The following is a 7,565-nucleotide window of genomic DNA, read 5'->3' as shown; positions in this document are numbered from 1 at the left end:
TCTATAAGGGATTGACTGGAAGTAGCACGAGGGAGCTTTCTGGGGGTGGTGGGAATGTTCATAGCCTGGTTGGGGTGCTGGTTACACATTTATCAAAACCCACCCAGCTGTATCCTTCAAACCTAGTTATTTTACTGGAGGCACACCACTCTTCCACAAGAAAAAAAGTAGGATAAAGAAGAAGAGGGGGATGCAAATGCCTGGGGAGGACCTGGGGTTGTGTGCACGCACACCCTCCTGCATGCACACATTCCTCCCTAAAATCGGAGCATTAGTCCCACCTTTTCCTCAGTGAGGTTGTGAAAGAACACACGGGGTTTTCTTCGTCTTTGTATTACAATGAATATCCTTCCATGTGCCAGAAAACAGAGAGGGACTTGAATTGGTGGGGAGCCAGTTGGAAGGGGCTCCAACGGCCAAATTTGGGACAATGGAAGATCAAAATGATGAGTAACATGAATATATTATGACACAGAATTTAAAAGTCCTTGAATGTGAAAAAAAAAAAAAGAATTTAAAAAAACAGAGGATACAGGATAAGGGAAAAGGATTCCTAACAGAAGAGCATCAACTAGGGGGATATCTGGGTGGCTCTGTTGGTTGAGTGGCCGACTCTTGGTTGCGGCTGAGGTCATCATCTCAGGGTCCTGAGATGGAGCCCTGAGTCGGGCTCTGCGCTCGGTGGGGAGTCTGCTTCAGATTCTCTCTCTCTCTGCCCCTCCCCCTGCTCTCTCTCTTTTTCGAAAATGAATAAATAAATCTTAGAAAAAGAAGAGTGTCAACTAGGAAGTGATGGAAACAGAAAGTGGCATCTCACAGTGAACACCGTAATAAGTGATTGGGGCAAAAATCATCAGCAGGTGCTAGCACCGCTGGGAATAGGCTATACACTCAGTCTCGAAGAATGACCCACAAATGAACATTTTAATTATGTAGAGAAAATAATCGTTTTGCAAATGGAGAAATCTGACAGACACCACTTTACCCAAATAGTTAAGACCACTAATCTCAGGACAAGCCAGGATCTCCTGTGCCCTGAGAAAGGACACCATCACTTATGAGGAATTCCTGCCAGAAAACCTTCCAAAATCATCAGACAAGTCCACGCTGAAGAACATGAGAGACTGTTCCAGATTGAAGGGGCCAAAGAGTCACAGGGACCAATTCAATGGAGATCCCTGATCTGATCCAGATCACAAAAATCATAAAGGTGATATTGGGGATATTTGAATGTGTGGATTAATTTTAGATAATTATATTGCAACCTCATTAAATTATCTGCATGTGACAATGATATCATGGTTTTGTTTTTCTTCCTCCCCAACCTTATTAGGGAATAATTGACAAGTATAAATGTGTACATCTAAAGTGTACAGCATGATGATTTCATTTTATGTACAACAGGATGATTACGTACATCAAGAAAATTAACACACCCATCATCTCTCATAGTTAACATGTGCCCATGTTCAGAATGCTTCTCACACTCTCTGCAACTTTCAAGTATACGAAAAATGTCTACATATGTACCTCTCCCCAAGGAATAACTAGAATACTTAGCTTGCAACTCATCAAGTATTTATACCCATTGACAGGGTGCCTAGTGCTGTTCTGGGTGCTGAAATAGAAGGAAAAGAAGACCTGCTCTCAGTCCCAAGGGACCCCCGACCTCATAGCGGGACCACAGCTATATTTGCAGGCTCTAAGCCAATCCCCAGTCCCAGATGAGACTGGGGCCCCCAGCTATCCAAAGCTATCTGCTCTGTTGTGGAGGTTGAGACTAATCCACTGGTCTCTAAACTTCTTAATTGCTTGCTCCTTTATCTACAATGTGACTTCCACTCGGGGAGAAATTATGAAAAATAAAAATCTAACTTGACAATACATCTAATATTCTCAAGGATGTGTTTTTTTTCCTCCAGTCTTATTGAGTTGTAATAACATATAACATTGTATGAGTTTAAGGTATACGACATAATGATTTGATATATGCATATATTGAGAAATGATTACCACAGTTCATTAACATCCATCACCTTATGTAGTCACAAATCTTTTTTATCTTTTTTAAAAAAAGATTTTATTTATTTATTTGACAGAGAGAGACACAGCGAGAGAGGGAACACAAACAGGGGGAGTGTGAGAGGGAGAGGCATGCTTCCCGTGGAGCAGGGAGCCCGACATGGGGCTTGATCCCAGGATCCTGGGATCATGACCTGAACCGAAGGCAGACGCTTTAATGACTGAGCCACCCAGGTGCCCCCATTTTTATCTTGTGATGAGAATTTTTTTAAAAGATTTTATTTATTCATGAGAGACGGAGAGAGAGAGAAAGAGAGAGGGAGGCAGAGAGAGAAGCAGGCTCCCCAAGGGGCAGGGAGCCCGATACGGGACTCGATCCCAGGACCCTGGGATCATGACCTGAGCTGAAGGCAGACGCTTAACCATCTGAGCCACCCAGGCACACCATGATGAGAATTTTTAAGATTTACTCTCTAGGCAGCTTTCAAATATAGAATACAGTACTGCTAACTATAGTCACCATGCTGTATATTACATCCTCAGAACTTATTTATCTTTTTTTTGTAGTTGGCATACAATGTCATTAGCATCAAATATTAGTTTTAGGTGTGCAACCTATTGATTTGACAATTCTATACATTACTCAATGCTCACCAAGGTACCGTAGCACCATCTGTCACTATACGATATTGTTATAATATTATTGACTCAGTTCTCTACGCTGGACTTTTCATCTCCATGACTTATTTATTTTATAACTGTAAGTTTGTATTTCTTAATCCCCATCACCTATTTAACCTATCCCCCCACACCCCTCCCCTCTGGCAACCACCATTTTGTTCTCTGTATTTAAGAGTCTGTTTTTTGTTTGTGTTTGTTTTGTTTTTTAGATTTCACATATAAGTGAAATTGTATGCTATTTGTCTTTCTTGTCTAACTTATTTCACTTAGCATAATGCCCTTTGGGTCCATCCATGTTGTCATAAATGGCAAGATTTCATTCTTTTTTTTATGGATGAGTAATATTCCATTGAATATATATACTACACCTTCTTTATCCATTCATCTACTGATGGACACTTGGGCTGCCTCTGTATCTTGGCTATTGTAAATAATGCTGCAATAACTATAGAGATGCATGTATCTTTTTGAATTAGTGTTTTCATTTTCTTTGGGTGAATACCCAGTAGTGGAATTACTGGGTCATATGGTATTTCTAGGTATTGTGGTTTTGTAGGAGAATGCCCATGTTTTTGGGAGAATCCTGCTGAAATATTTGGGGGACAATCAGTGTGTGATAACTTGACTGGCTCCTGGATCACAAAAATCATAATGGATGGGTTTCTTTTTAATTTTTAAAGATTTTAAAATAATCTCTATTCCCAATGTGGGGCTTGAAGTCATGACCCCAAGATCAAGAGTCCCACACTCTACTGATTGAACCAGTCAAGTGCCCTCATAATGGTTTCCCCCATAATGGGGAAATTTGAAAGTGGACTGAATATTTGATAGGAATACTGAATCCATACAATGGTGTTGTGATATGTAGGAGAATGTCCTTGTTTTGAGGAGATTCATGCTCTAGTATTTAGGGGTGGAACATTGTGTAAAATTGTGTAACTTTCAATTGATTCAGCAGAGAGAGAGACAGCGAGACAGAGAGAGGGAGGGAAGGTGGGAGAATGGTTCATTGTGTTACTCTCGCAACTTTCTGAAGTTTTGAAACACTTCAAGATAAAAGCTGGGGAAAAATAATGACTGTGTAGAGAATTTAAAAAAAAAAATGTAGGAGGCACAAAGAGGAAAGTGAGAATGATCTGATATTCCAGTGAGGAACTATCACTATTAGTAATATGATTCTTTTTAAATATATAATATATGCATATATATTATAAATTTAGAACCATACACATTCTGCTCGCTTCTCTTTCTTCTGTCATTAAACATGCATTGAAAAACACATTCTTGGGGCTCCTGGGTGGCTCAGTCATTAAGGGTCTGCCTTCGGCTCAGATCATGATCCCAGGGTCCTGGGATCGACCCCGCATCGGGCTCCCTGCTCCGCGGGAAGCCTGCTTCTCCCTCTCCCATTCCCCCTGCTTGTGTTCCCTCTCTCACTGTGTCTCTCACTGTCAAATAAATAAATAAATAAAATCTTTTAAAAAACCCCACATTCTTTTTTTTTTTTTTAATTTTATTTATTTATTTGACAGAGAGAGACACAGTGAGAGAGGGAACACAAGCAGGGGGAATGGGAGAGGGAGAAGCAGGCTTCCCGCGGAGCAGGGAGCCCGATGCGGGGTCGATCCCAGGATCCTGGGATCATGACCTGAGCCGAAGGCAGACGCTTAATGACTGAGCCACCCAGGCGCCCCAAAAAACCCCACATTCTTAATGCCTCTTATAGTCTGTCATAAAATATTCAGCCACTCTCCTGTTGACATTAAAGCGGTTTCCAGATTCTCATTACCATATTGCTATATATTATAATATATAGAATCCATTATAATATCCAATATGTGTAATCCATTATCCAATATATATCTGACATATAAGACATTATAAAATTCACTATAATCAAATAATGCCACAATGAACATCTTTACACACCACTGTCTGTTTGAGGATACGAGTCTGAGGAGGGGAACTTGGGGCTCAAATGTTCTGAACATTTTCAAGGATCTTGAACTTAAAAAAAAACCCAGCTTTACTGAGGTATGATCGATACACCAGAAAAAAATTGTGTAAGGTTTAATATACACTGTTGGTTGAGTTTGGACATATAGATGCATACGCCATGATGCCATCAGCACAATCAAGCTAATGAACGTATCCGTCACCTCCAGTAGTTTCCTTGTGTGCTTTTTTTCTTATGGGTGTGTGTGTCCCAAGAACACTTACCACGAGAGCTACCTTCCCAACAACTCTTGAAGCACACAATACTGCGTTGTGAACTCTAGGCACTATGTTGTACAGGATTCTAAACTATTTTGGCAAATGGCTTTTCAGAAAGCTTATACCACTCTACACTCCTGCTGGCAAACTACAAAAGTGCTCATGTTGGCACATCATTGTTAAAGTGAGTATTCTTATTAGGAAAAATGTCTTTGCTAGATTTGGTAGTAACAACAGTACAGTCAGTGAGAATGGTCCCATGGATGCGTTTTGGTCCTTCTCTTGCTCGACTGTCCTTGGGACTCTCCCTCCATCTCCAGCCCTCTCCCCCATCTTGGCGGCTGGGACATTATTCTCCCCTGCCTGTGCCATCCCTGCCTCCCTGCCTGTGCCATCCCTCCCCGCTTTGCACGTGCCTAATCTTGACTTGCCTGATAAATTACTGTCTGTGGCCTCTGTTCTTGGCTCCTCTCTCCCTCTACCCACCCTCCTGTGGCATATTATCCACACTGGGGACTTGCACGACCTTCTCAAGAACACTTGCACCTCTCCCCAGCCCTGACCTCCAATGCAAGATGTCCCAAAGGGACCCACATGGACCTTCCTGCTACCATCTATCCTGACCCCCAAGTCAGAGCCCTGGAGAACATCGACACCTCCTCTCACCCCCGCTCTTCACATCCAACCTCTGACCACATCCTGTCTATCCAACCTTCTGTGATATCTCCTGAAACTGTTCTCTTCTTGGAGCCATCACTGCCATCACCCAAGTTCAGGCCACCTTCCTCTCCTCCCTGCTCCATGGCTGTAGTTGCCTCTCTGCTCTCCGACTTCTGGTCTCTCCCTGTCCATCCATCCTCTGACCAGCTGCCAGGTTGATGATGTGATCACATCATCCCCTTGATTAATGCTCCAGGATGGGCTCCCAGGTCCTGCCTGCCTTGGTGCCTGAAGAGTGTCCAGCGTCCCCACCCCCAACTCCTCTCATTTAGTGCTTCCCCACCCGCCTAGCTGTTTCATGCCTACACCTGTCTGCTCAGCCTGGAGCACCTGTTCTCTTCTTCCTGCCACCCCAGCTAGCCAGCTCCACTCATCTTCGGAGTTTTGTCTACAATCCCAAGTTTTCTTTAAAGGGCTTACTGATGCTTTTCCTCCCCTGGGGGAGCTGCCCCCTCTCTCTCTTTGTACCTCTTTGTACCCCATGCAGCTCCTATCAGAAACTTCTGGTCTTTTAACTTTCTTATTTATTTCCGTATTCATTTTTCTTGAGGGCAGAGTCTTTGTGTTCCTGTGCCTAGCACAGTGCCAGACACAGAATGAATGAATGCACTAGCATTTGCCTAGCTGTGGAAAGGTGTGGCAGGTCTAGAACTATGGAGAAGATGCAGAGTGGGATGTGCCTGGGAGACACAAAGTGTCCACTTTCAGAGGTGGACACCGCAAGGCTTAGCTGGGGAAAGTATCCATCAGCTGTGGTCCAGCAGCCTTCAGGATGCCTTGTTTGGGCAATACTCTCCGCTCAAACTCTCTGTCAAGTGGGCAGCCCATTCTCCCAAGAGAGGACATGCTGCTTCTCTGCTTGCAAGCCTTCCGTGCCCTCAGGACAGGCCCAGGCTTCTGAGCCAGTCTACAAGTCCCTCATGATTGGAGCCCACTCAGCTCACTACCCTCACCTCTCCCACCCCACCCCTGCCCTGCAGCCACACCCACCTACCTGCTCTTCTGCAGACCTGGCAAGTCCTACCGTTCATCCACGTCTTTGTACAGGCTGTCCTTTTATCTGGAAAGCTCTTCTCTCTGCCGTCTTCCTCAAAGATCTGGTGTCAGCTTCACCTCCTCTAGGAGACCTGCCCTCACCAACCAGGTATTCACGTCTACCTGAATCTTCTGTAATGAAAACAATCCCACTTTCTGCAGCCCACCCTCCAGGGACCCAAGCCTCAGCCTTGACTCTTCCTCACTGTGTGTCCCTAGTCCTTCTGAGTTTCAGTTTCTCTTTTGGTTCCTCCCCATTCAGGGCATCCCACCTGTGATTCCCAACCTCATGGGTTATTATGAGAACCAGATACATTGAAAGGAGAGGCCAGGGTTAAGAACAAATGAACAGGACAGGCCTGGGTTCAAATTCTGTTTCTCCTAACCAGCTGCATGACCTTGGGCCAGGCACCTCCAGTCTCCCAGCTGACAGTTCCCCACCGGAGAGCTGGAAATCTAGCAGCACTACCAGGGTGGTTGGGAGGATTCATGGGGTTGTGGAAGGTACAGCGCTTAACAGAGCACCTGGCGCGTGGACAGCTCTCTGTGGGTGTCAATCATAATGGTTAAACCAGATAGAGAAAGGGCTGGTAAATTCTAACGTGCTATGGAAGTGGGACGTAGTCTCATGATTTCCCAGAGACTCGCGCAAACCCTAGATAGGAAAAAGCCCCACTCCTGCTCACCATCAGCTGGGGTCACTAAACTCAGGACTCCTCTCATTTTCTGGGGATAGGTAGTTAAACACTCATCGCAGGCCCTGCTTATAGCAATTGGGATTCTGTGGGTCTCGTCGCCCCCAAATCTGCTAAGTGCCCCAGGGAGTCTGGAGACGGTGGTGGGAATCCACACTGAGACACGACCATGTGCCGCACTGTGCCCTCCCACCGAAG

Source organism: Halichoerus grypus, chromosome 14 (genome assembly GCF_964656455.1).
Source record: "Halichoerus grypus chromosome 14, mHalGry1.hap1.1, whole genome shotgun sequence".
NCBI classification, from domain to species: Eukaryota; Metazoa; Chordata; class Mammalia; order Carnivora; family Phocidae; genus Halichoerus; species Halichoerus grypus.
Note: the sequence above shows the minus strand (reverse complement) of the source record.